The 12252-nt window shown below is 41.3% G+C and overlaps 1 protein-coding gene across 3 annotated transcripts in view; it reads left to right on the forward strand.

Moving 5' to 3' along the window:
• The window catches only part of GALNTL6 (polypeptide N-acetylgalactosaminyltransferase like 6), an 803528-nt gene that overhangs the window by 130541 nt on the left and 660735 nt on the right, over nucleotides 1–12252 (forward strand). Inside the window, exon 1 of one of the 3 annotated variants that reach the window (XM_032470881.1) lies at nucleotides 7090–7228. The exons of the other annotated variants lie outside the window; for them this stretch is intronic. The gene's annotated coding sequence lies outside the window, so the exon portion shown is untranslated. Of the gene's footprint in view, nucleotides 1–7089; nucleotides 7229–12252 lie in introns of those variants that run through there. 3 annotated transcript variants of the gene reach the window in all.

The following is a 12252-nucleotide window of genomic DNA, read 5'->3' on the forward strand; positions in this document are numbered from 1 at the left end:
GTCCTGTGGCCTGTCACTGCTGGGCACGATGTCAAACACCAGGACGTGACAGCAGAGGACCTGGATTTGATTCCACTGGCTCCTGTGGTTATGTCACCGCGTGTCCAGAGACCGTCCACGCGTCCTGTGCTAGTTTCACCTGGCCTTCACGAGTGGCACGGAGAGTGTCTTACCAGTTTGTCTGCACATGGTTGTTGAAGGGCAGTCACTGTAGTAATTCTGCACTGAAATACTTATTTTGTTACCTGATTCTCGAGTTGGTGTGCCTTCTTTAAAAAACATTTCATGTATATAAAGATAGCACGATATTTTCAAGAACTGCCCTCTTGGGTAGCAGATTATTTCCAAACTCCATTGACTTAAGCCGCAGATGTGTTATGTTTCGGTCATGTGGGTTGGCTGTTTTCTGTGCTGTTGCTGTATTTGGTTCGGGGGTGGTTCGGCTGAATTACTGGGTGGCCTAAGCCACGTGCCTGAGGCCTTAGCTGGAAGCCCTGGGCGTTTGTCTGCGTGACTCTGTGTTCTTCAGGGGGCATCCTGGCTTGTTTGCCTGGTGGTGGCAGGGATCACACGCCAGGTCCGTGGTGTGAACACTTTGCAAGCCTCTCCCTGTGTCATGTGTGTTAATGTCCCACCACTCAGAACTATTTCTGTGGCCAAAGCCAGTCCCAAGAGGGCTCATTGGCCTGGGTAGTCTAAAGCCTGTCACATGTCAAGCAGAAATGAATGCCACCTCTACCGCGCGTGGTTTTGTGGCAGATACATGTATAAACTCAATATTTAAAATCACTAATATATTCAGCACTGCCTTCTTCTGAGGATGTAATGGTTTAACATACAGTAGCTCTAAGATTAAATAGTGTGATTAAATTATTCCTTCAATTTGTCAGTACTGTTACTGATCCCTTTGGCTGATGTTTGTTACTTTGTGTTGTTACTTTGTGTCGACTTATCTTTTGTAGAATTAGGTTTACTGTTTCCTTGTTTGGTCAGGGAGGAGATGTTCAGGTGCATTTGATGTACAGTTGACTCTTGAATAACGCAGTGGTTAGGGGTGCTGACCCCCCCGACACAGTCCAAAATCTGCATATAATTTTCGACTCACCGAAAACTTAACTCTATTAACCTGCCATTGACTGGAAGCCTTACTGATGACATAATAGTCGATTAACACATATTTTATGTCTGTATTATATGCTGTATTCTTAGAATAAAGGAAGCTAGAGGAAAGAAAATGTTATTTAAAAAGTCATAAAGAAGAGAAAACACATTTAGAGGACTGAGCTGTACTTACTGATTGTGTAAGTTTCCATCATCTGTTTACAAGATGAAACATCTGTCAGTGCCTACGTCAGTATTATCTGATACAAAACACCCTGGATGTGACCTGTGTTACCGACACTAGACATCAGGAGTGAAAAGATCATGTGAAAAAATTCACCTTTATTTCCAGGTGTAACGATTCATGCATCGATAACAAAGCAGCAGCACGAAGGTCTCTTTATGGTCCCCTGGCGTAAACACTACGGCTGCGTCACCGTAGGCTAGCCCATATGCTGTTGAATGATTTGTTAATAATGTTTATGGCATATAGTATTACAATCATATTCATAAAATGATACTAGAAACATTGTTACACTAAACAAAAATCACTTACCTGTGATTGTAAGCTGATATGCAGTTTCTCCAGTTACAAGAGTGAGAGGCATGATGTATGGTAATGCAATTCTTTGAAAGCCAACTTATAGAACAGTCAAGAAGCTAGCACATTGTTAATTTTATATTAACTATCCCTTCCCTTTGCCTGTACAAGGATAGGCCGTCCACTTCAGTAAAAGTCTTGCACACAATGTTCTACCTGTGTATTTTTGTAAATGTATTGAAAAAAATCTATGTACAAATGGACCTCCCCAGTTCAAACCCATGTTGCTCAAGGATCAACTGTATATGGAATTGTATGGTTTCAAATTTTACGTAGTTATAGAAACACAAGCTTTTACTGTATTTTAAAAAAACTGTGTTTGTTTCAAACTGAGTGTTCAAAGCAACACAGTAAATGGAAAATGTTTTAGTGGTTTCAGTTTGAGTCTGCTCGGATTTGAATCTACTCTCAGTATGAGTTAATACAATTAACTTCTCATAACTGCAAAACTATTATCTATAAAATGAGGAATGTTTGGCTGGACCTTACTATAAACTGTCCTAGAAACGCTCATGATCATGGAATTTGAAATCTTCATTTCTTTTCATGCAGGGATAACCAGTTCTGTTTGGTGAAGTAACGTTTTGCAGGGGCTTTCTGGAGGTTAGAATTTCTCTGAATAACACAATAGAAAAATAGCATGATTGAGCCTTCTTCCTCTTTAGAGGGAGCTGCTACAGGAATAATGAAATACACTCTAAATTAATGAAACATAAAGTTATAATCTAACAAAAACATAAAACTATTTATAGAAATATTAGGCATATTCTATTCTCACCAAATGTTACTCTTCATTTCGGTTTCTCGGCTGCCTCACGCCGCGCCCCCACCACGCACACACACACACGAGGCTCACTCACGTCACAGTGTCAACAGGAAAAAGGAAGTTGTGTGTGGGAGGCTCATAAGATTTAGGGTTTCTAAGTTTGCAATTTTATACTGTTTTTTTTTTTAATTTGGGGAGAATAATTGGGTTCATCTATTTATTTAATGGAGGTACTGGGGATTGAACCCTGGACCTCATGCATGCCTGGAGCGCGCTTTACCTCTGAGCTCTACCCTCCCCTGTACTGATTCGTTCTACTGCTTCGTCTTCAGTATTTCCTGGCGTGTCTTCCTCTGGAGGAAAGTGGAGGAGGCTGTGTCTGGGTCTCTAGGACTGCCATGACAAAGTAGCACGGACCAGGAGGCTTAAGACAACAGAAATCCGTTCTCTCCGAGCTCTGGAGGCTAGAAATCTAAAATCAGAATGTCAGCAGGGCCAGCCCCTAGGGAGGATCCTCCCTGAGGCGCCCACCTTCTGGCTCCTTGGTTTGGGTAGCACATCCCCTTCTCTGCTCCGTCTTTATGTGGCCATCACACCCTGTGTCTGTCTGTGTCCACAGTTTCCTTTTCTTATAAGGACACCAGTTGCCTTGGACTAGGGCCCACTGTGATCCAGAATGACCTCGTCTCGACCTAATTATATCTGAAAAAGCCCTATTCTCCAGTGAGGTCACCTTGGTAGGGACCAGGGCTTAGACCTTCAACACGTCATTTAAGGGGCGGAGGGACAGTCAGCCCACATCAGAACCTAAGGGGAGACAGCGCTCAAATTTTCCAGTGCTTTCACTTTGATTGGTTATTACAGATACTCAATAAATAATAACAATTGTTTATAATATAAATTACACATCATCATTATTATTACTATTACTATTATATTATTATTATTATTATTATAGAAAACATGTTTAGAGAGCTTATGTTGTACCAAGTTCTACTTTAAATGCTTTACAAATATTAACTCATTTATCAAACCCAAGAGAACCCAAGAGTCTTATCCTAAAGTAATAAAACATGGGTAAGCGACTTCCGTTTTCAGGTTGTTGTAAAAGCGTTCTTAAAATGGGGCATTCTGTCTTTGTAATCTTGTCCTTTCTGTTTTCATTATGCCAAGCATCCCAGAAGTCTCCAAGGCCTGTGACGTTTTGGCTTGCAGACAAAGCTGGTAGCTTACACGTTTCTCAGTCAGTTTAGTTAGACTTTTTTTGTTTGTTCATTATTAGGGATTGAACCAGTTCCAGAAGCTGTTACCAGCGGAACCAGCCTGCCACATGCGGGAAGGCATCTCCTTACTGCACACCCTTAGCGTGAGGCTCCTGCTCTGCTGACCTCTGCCCCAGCCTCAGTGACCACATTTCCCCTGGGGTCTCCTTCACCGTCCTCCTACTTCTCTGCAGCACAAGCACAAAAGTGAAAATACAGACAGTACACTGCCAGGTGGTGATAAGGTTGTTTACAAATAAGATACGTATAAAAAAATAGCTTGCCCCCTACTGCACACAGGCTGGTCCTTTCTGAATTTGATTTTTGTCTTTTGACAAAAAAAAATTTTAAAGCAGTAAATTATAAACAAGTCTTTAGAGTTAACTCATAAAACTGAAAGTATCATTGATACCTAATTATAGGAAATAAAGGTTTAATTATATATTTTGGTAATATAATTAATACAGTATTTTCTTTTAAATGGAAGTACAGTCAGTTACAATGTGTCAGTTTCTGTGTACAGCACAGCGTCCCAGTCATGCAAAAATACAGTATTTTCTCTATTAGGTATCTTAGAGATAAATGAATTTTGCAACATCCTAAGGAAAGAATGAAAACGTGTGTAATTTTTGCAACAATCTTTCACTCATCAACTTTAGTAGCAACACAATCCTACAGAACCTTAGGGTGGTAAGAGCTCCCCCCACAGCACTTTACGAATGTTGCCAATAGCCTCTGACTGCAAGGCTGCTGCATGCATTGCTTTGTAGGCTGTATAATATCACACATTATTCCCATTGACATTTTCTGGGTGACCAGCTGGCTCGTCTGTGTTCTATGGGAAGGGAATACTGAGTGCGAAATGCCAGTAGTGATCGCTGATTCCCCCTGAAACAGCCCCGCCGCCGAGCATGAGCCCCGGGCTAGGTGTGGTGCTTACGCCATTCCATTCATTCTTCTCAGTAAGTCTGATGACAGGCTCTGTTATCACTTCCTTGGGGACAAGGAGACTCAGTGAATGATTTTCTACAAGTCATATCCGTCGTAGATGGTGGGGCTGGGATTAACACCAGGGTGTCGGACTCCAGAATACACCCTGTTAAGAATCACGCTACGCTCCCCACCATCGTAATGGTTCTGCTCCCGGATTACTATGTGGCTGCTGTGTTCTCATCTCCGAGCCTAGAGCTGAATGCCCAGAAAGAAGAAGTAAGAGGTGGTGTTCTTTCCTTTAGGGAAGAGAAGACATGCAAAGTAAAGCTATTAAAATTAATTATATAAGCAATATGTAAGAACATCGGCTGGATCTCTCTCCTGGGACTGTGTTAAAGAGTTGGCTGAACGGGGGTGAGATTTCCACTGAATTAGGACTTGAGATACATTCGAGAGAAAAGAAAGCAAAAGAAGGGCATTTTGTCTGACCGGATGGACAAAAGGGCAAAGGTCAGAGCTGCCGAGAACAAGAACGATCAATTCACAATTTCAGGGAAGGAAAGATCCCCTTTTAAAGAGGATTTACTCTGTCTGAGGCAACTCATTGATTTTGTCATTCTTCAATTTTGAAATCTGGAAAGTCCAGCCGTAGAAAGCAAGTATTAGTAACTGTAATTACGATGCCCCAGGTGTGTGTGGAACACAGTTCAGATTGTCAAAATTTTGAGTTCCTTGGAGACTGGAGGAAGGTAATAAGCTGTCAGCTGGCGTATGCACACATTTACTTGGAGTATAATAATATAAAAAGCGATTTTTAACGAGCATCTATAAAATGGACTTAATAGAAAGTTGTTATCATTCCTTAATTCTCATTTGTGGGCTACCCATAGCAGACGCAGAAATAGAGGCCAGACCATATGCAGTGAAGTCAAATTCTGTAAAACCATGTATTTTCCTAAATGCACATGTATTGATCGGGTCAGGCTAGACGTCGCTGGAATCAAAACTTCAGTTTCTTTGTAGACGAAATCTAATTTCTGGTTCACGCACAATCACTTCCAAGTGATGACTCAAAGATCCAGGGTGTTTCTTTCCTCCACGGCCTCTAAGAGGGGAAAAGGAAGGTTTCTGCGTCCCCTGTTAAATGACTTTGCTCCGAGGTGACTCATGTCACATCTGCTCACAGCCATTTCAGCAAAACTAGTCACCTAACTAGTGACTAGGCTGGCCCTGCCGCGTTACAAGGGAGCCAGTAAGTTGAAGGGTCCATGGATATTCTGGGATCAGCAACCTTCTCAGCTGCATCATGGAATGCTGTTTCCACAGGGCATCAGTAAAGGCTAAGCCTGTAGTGGTTCCCAGGCAGAAATACATCTGGGAGAGGCGTTTAGGAATTCAATACATACGTTGGGTCTACTTGACATGTTTAATGTGCTGACAAACGTCGGTGATGCCTTCTAGAAGAGTACTTAACATGCAGCATTTCTCGAACTCGCCGTCGTGCAGGATGTGGTGACTGTATCAGGATACATCTGCACACTCAGCACTTTTCAGGAGCAAGAAACGTGGGGACTTTTTTTTATGAAATCGATGTGAGTCATTTAGGAAAGGCTTCAGCAGCACACGTCCTGCGTGATGCGGGCCAAGCATGAGGCCAGGGCTTAGGACTCAATGTTTCACCCACAGCGTGAAAGTTGCTGGTGGCAGGTCCCCAGGAACGGCAGCCTCTGAAGAACACACACGAAAAAATACTTATAAGAGATCACTTTTAAGCATCTCCCAAAGAGCATGAAATCTACCCACGTGAGTCAGAAGTGCTGTCACCTTAACAACCCCCCTCTCCCGTCTTCTCCTAACGTTCAAAACCACAGCTAGAAATTAAGGACACGGCTGAGACAGTGAGAGAGCAAAGGCCAGTTGCATTCTTTTTTTCTCTTTTTTTTTGTCTAATTAAGACGGGTGCCCGTCATGGCTCAGGGCATCAGAAACGGGCAGGGGGCGTGTCTTTATTTCAGCTGAAGCAGGTTGATTAATATGTTGGATTTATTATTTAATCCAGATTTTGTGCTGTGGCTTAAAGTGATTGTAGAACAACTTATTACTCAAGAACGAACAGGAAAGTTAATTATGTGCCCAGTTATTCATGGTATGATTTCCCTGAATGTCTAAATATTAGGGGAGGCAGGACGGGGTGCTAGTTTGCCCCGGCTGCTATGATAACGTGCTCAAGACTTGTGGCTTTAAATAACAGACGTTTGTCCATTGACAGTTCTGTGGGTGAGAAGTCCAAGATCAAAGGCGTCAGCAGGGTTGGTCTCTCTTCGTGGCTTATAGGTGTCCCTGTGCGTCTTCACGTCGTCTTCCCTCTGTGTGTGTCTGTGTACTGATTTTTCATATTTTCATATAAGAACACCAGCCATATTGGATTAGAGTCCACCCTAATAAGCTCAATTTAACTTAATTACCTCTTTAAGGCCCCTGTCTCCAAATACAGTCCCATTCAGAAGCCCTGGAATCAGGACCAGCGTATGAATTTTGAGGGCACATGACTCAGCCCACAACAGAGTAAGTTTATCATAGTCAATGCATCTGCTGCAGATTGTTAAATTTTCTGATATTAAGCTACTTTCAGCTCCCTGGAATAAATTCAGCTTGGCCATTCCAAATAACTTTTATGAGACATTCCTGGATTCTAATACAGTTTTTTGAAATCTGTATTCACAAAACAGAGTAGTCTATGGTTTTATGTTTTGAATATATTTTTTGGGTACATAATCTATATTACGGCGGCAAATCTGTCGCAACAAACTAGGAAACCTACAGGGAATGGATTATTTTCCTAGAAAAATATGCATTAAAATTTAAGTAGATAATTAACATTGGATAATAATGTATTCATTTACTATTTTTTAAATATTCTAGGCATACAATTAGTCATATATGCTAATTATTAATATTTTCTGCTACAACACTCCTAAAAATCTCAGTGACTAGAAAATACTTCCACGTGAGTTCAGTGGCATTCTGGTTGAGTGAGTCCCTTTGGTGGCTCTCCTCCAGTGGCCGGCTCGAGTACTCAGACTCCATTCGTTCTGTATCATCAAACATCAAAAGTGAGAGTGGGAGGCACACCCCCTCCAAACTGTCTGTGTGGTAACCCACCTGCTGAGCTCACGGTCCAAGCACAAGGCAGGGTCCCATCCCCACGTGAAGGGCCTGAGGGTGGAAGTTCAGCTGTGCCTCCAACACAAAGAGACCAGTTTCACGAGCATTTAGTTAGTCTCTGTCCCAGATGGGCTCACGGATGAGTTTTAGCCAAACTCTCAAAACTTAATGACAGTGTTTTCTAAGTTCTTTCAACCTGGGAAGCAGAAACAAAACAAAAATGGAACAACTTTAAAGCCTCCAGAGTCAGCCCTGATGATGAAGGATAAGTTTCATTGTAACTGGATTTTAATAATCACGATTTTATGTCGCTCAGAGAGGCATTTAAAGAAAAGAAGTAAAACTAAAAGTATCTCCCAGCTATTTCATGTTGCAAAAGAGCAGGTCATTTCTTGGCACATAGAACAAAACATTCTGGGATATGTGTGAATCAAAATAAAAACCTTTCATTGAAATAAGGTTATACGATATATCTTTTTAATTTTCACTTAACACCTAGGGAGGTAGTATCGCATAACATAAAATGTGTCAGCTTTAGAATTAAGTAAATTTTCAAATTTCCGCTCTGCTACTTTCCAGTTTTCTGACAACAGGCAGGTCACTTAAACTTGCCTCGCTTAAGTTTCCTCATCTCTAAAGTGGGTCGCACGATACGAACATCACAACATTGATACACAATTCAAACGGCAGAACGTCTGAGTTGTACCATGGCACATAAAAGGTGGTGGTTTTTACCCATCATCATTAATATCTTTAACATTGTAGCAAATAATTTACTTTCAACATTTTTTCCACTTTGTAATCTTCAAGGCTTTAGTACAGAAAGTTTTGTAAATTCATACTTTGAGGTTAATAACTTCACCTCCCTAAGCCTTTCGAAATGCGTCACGGCAATAGACGATATATAAAAGACACAGCCCAGCCAAAAATAAAACATACATCTCCAAGGACCGGAAATTGGATGAAAATACAACTCAACAATTGGAATGGAAAGTGTGAGCCTCCTGGGTTCTGGGAAAGAGGAAGTTTCAGGCACCTAGAAATCTGGATTTAAGGATAGCAGAATCTAGAAGTAATTCCTGTCAGTTTGGAGACAGAAGGCTACCCTAATTGTCTAATGTGCTTAAGTCAGTCTTGACGCATATTGTACAGATGTAGTGGAAAGTAAAGAAAATTAAAAGCTTACTTTAACTATGAACATGGGTACAAAACGACTATGTGAAAAGGTGCAGTGTAATCGTCACACATAGTGAAAAGAGCCAAGTATAGTGTGTAGATGTAACAGAGGAAAAGAGAAACAAAATGTATTTTATAAAGCATTCAATGTTACGCAAAGGTGAGAAATTAAGAGTGGAAGACAATTCAGTGAACCTGACCAGTGATCCCTACTGAATGTGTTAAAGCAAATACACCAAACGTAATATTTACTAACGTAACATTAAGTGTGTCTTATCCTGTGCAACACAAGGAAAAGAAAGAAGAGATATAAAGATTGGAAAAGACACAGCACAATTTTTCATTTTTATTTTCCGACCTTAGGATTATGTAGAAAATAAAACAAAACAAAATCTCATTTGCCCTCATAGAACTGAGATTTCAGCGATGTTGCTACTTAGAAGAGCCATATGCAAAAATTCATACACTTCCTAAAGGACACCACAAATGGATTAAGATACGCAGGAGGAAGATTTCTTTCCTAACAAAGCAACAGATATGTTAGATACTTGTAGACATTTAAGAAAAGATGTGCAAGAACTATGTGGGTTACTGACGATTTTAAAAAGAAGACCCAAATAAAGGTGAGGTGTGAATGGGAAGATGCTGAACCCAAACTGTTAATTTTCCAAAATTTCTCCCCTTAATTATTTCCCCCAATATCCTTGAACCCCAGTATTCTGTACAGTGCCAATCAAAATCTTACCAGGATTTTTTTTTCTTTTGTGGTATTTCCAGTTTGATTTTAAATGTCATGAACTACACAAAAATTAAGAGAAATCTGAGAGACAGTAAAAGAATTAACTCAAACTAACAAATATTGAGTCTTGTGTATCTTGTGTAGCTTGCACAGGGTCCCTTGCTATCTTGATTAAGAGACCACAGAATTGATGTGAAAAGAAGCTTTTTTTTTTTTTTTTTTTTTTTGGCCTGGATCCTCATTTAAAAGTCCAGAAGGGAACTAAAGAATAGATGAGGAATTAGTATGTGCAGGGGCTGAGTACCGGCACCTAGTTATTTGTAATCTGCTTCTGGACCAAAAGGTGGATTTGATCTCTTCTCTTTTTCACCGGTATTTCACATGTGAGCCAAATTCTCTCCTATAGTTTATATTTTTAGTGAATATTTGAAGGAGTAAGGAATTAAAAAAATAAGAAAATAGTAGTACGATCTTATATCAATAACAAAGCTTTGTAATTGACAAAGTAAAGGACTATCTATAAAAATAAACGTTTGTTATCAACTGATGGAAGGCGACCTCTTCAGTAGCTGGGGAGGTGGGAATAAAACAATTATGACAGAGGATTTCTCTTTTGTGGGCAAGAATTACTCTTTTCCCATGACAGCATTTTTAGATCAGATATTACTGGCTCTGAAACAAATTCAATTCTCATTGCAATTCATGGCTTGGATGTCTGTCTAATGGGAAACACTGAATTGGCTGCCAATTAAATTGATGCTGTTTCAATCTGCATGCGTGTTCCTGAAATAATCCTAAAAGGCTTCAATTCAACTTACTAACAAAAGAACCTGAGGCATAATGTTGGCTTTTTTTTTTTCTTTTTATTCTTCCTAAATTGTGTCCCCTAATCCTGAATAGGTTTTCTGACTTGGCATATGGTAAGATTGATTCAGTCCCAAATTACAGCGGCTCCTCCGTTGATCATCTTCATGTTAGCCGTACCAGGTTCACTTGCATAAAGGACACTCAGTTTCCTTCAAAGGCACAACTCAGTCAAGTTCTTAGGGGACCAGTGCAAAGCAGGTGATAGTAAGTACCTTTGAACACATATGCTTGTAACCGCAGTGTCCCTTTTGGAAGAACTTTTTACTCTGCCTCGGAGCTGGAACAATTTACCATTGTTAAAGGAAGAAGCAGCATTCTGATTCAGCGTGCCATGCAGATCTGTGCTTCTTACAAGCTACTAAAACGATTCTTTTTTTTTAAGACACCTATTTTTCCCCCGAACAAAATCTTGCTGAAAATAACTTTTTCCTAAGGGAGTTTACCATGTACTTTTGAGAAAATTATTCATTGTTGTAGAAACCAGACAGTAAGTCATTTAGGAGCCTAAGGTTTTACTGGGCGCTAGGTGAAGCTAATTTATGTCAATGGAAGGGACATTCCTGATAGACTACGTTGGTGAGGATCTGCTTTCAGGAACATGTTGTCTTAAGAAAGTGCTGGGTGACAAACAGCCCCACGCCGCACCTTTAGACGCTCGCTCACTTTAATTGTCAGCTGCTTTCTAACGTGCCGTTGTGTTTCCAAACCCGTGCTCAGTGGCTCTTACAGCCACTCCTTTGCTACCGTCTGGTATTGTTCTGACTCATTTGCCGTTTCTTTATATTCTATATTCCTTCTAGATTTCCCTGAAAAGAATAATACTCTGTTTTTTGTCTCCACTTCTTCCCCCCACCCAACCCAGAATATCTAACTGTCACCTGTAGGCACATGTAGCCCTACGCTAGGAGGGCGCGCTCCCGTTCCCTGGGTTACGGCCTCGGCCTCGTGCTGGGGTTCGGTCGGCCCTGTAGGTGCAACGCACCGACTCTGGGTTTTGTGCTGGAATGAAACCCACAGCATTTCACCATTTGTCCCTCGTCCCTGATGAAGTGTCATCCTGAAGGAGATGACAGCCCTGTCACCCACACTGGGGCGAGTTTTCCCCTGAGAGTTTCTGCCGTCCTCGTGACTGTGGCATCATAACCACACCCTTCAGGAGACTTTTCTGCTTAAAACTAAACTCGAGTGTATCTCAAGAAACTCTAACCACGTAGCTAGCAGGTTGTCATCGTGTGTTGTCTGAAATCCACACCCTGTTTTAAAATGATGTTGAAGAGAGAGAAGGGAACCAGCCATGCTACCTGCCACACGGGAGTGAAAGCAGAAATACACGTGACAAATGGAGGCGTCGAGGGTGCTGAGGCCAGGGGAGAGGCCGAGGGTTTCAGTCCCGTGTGTATCAAAGGATACACCTTCACTGCCAGGGACGAAATTGGGTTGTTCTGCCTGCTTTCACTGCAGTGACTGAAGTCTGCTGCAGGACTCAAAACATGGGATGTATAAATGTGTATGAACCCCTGAGAGTCAAAGGAGGTCGGTCGGTCTGCCTATCTATCTATCTATCTATCTTTTATCAGGAGAAGAGCTGTGTGTGGGGTCATTCACAGCGTGGAAAGCACAGATCTTCTCCCAATGTCTCAAG

The sequence above is a fragment of the Camelus ferus genome, chromosome 31, assembly GCF_009834535.1.
Source record: "Camelus ferus isolate YT-003-E chromosome 31, BCGSAC_Cfer_1.0, whole genome shotgun sequence".
Classification (NCBI taxonomy): Eukaryota; Metazoa; Chordata; class Mammalia; order Artiodactyla; family Camelidae; genus Camelus; species Camelus ferus.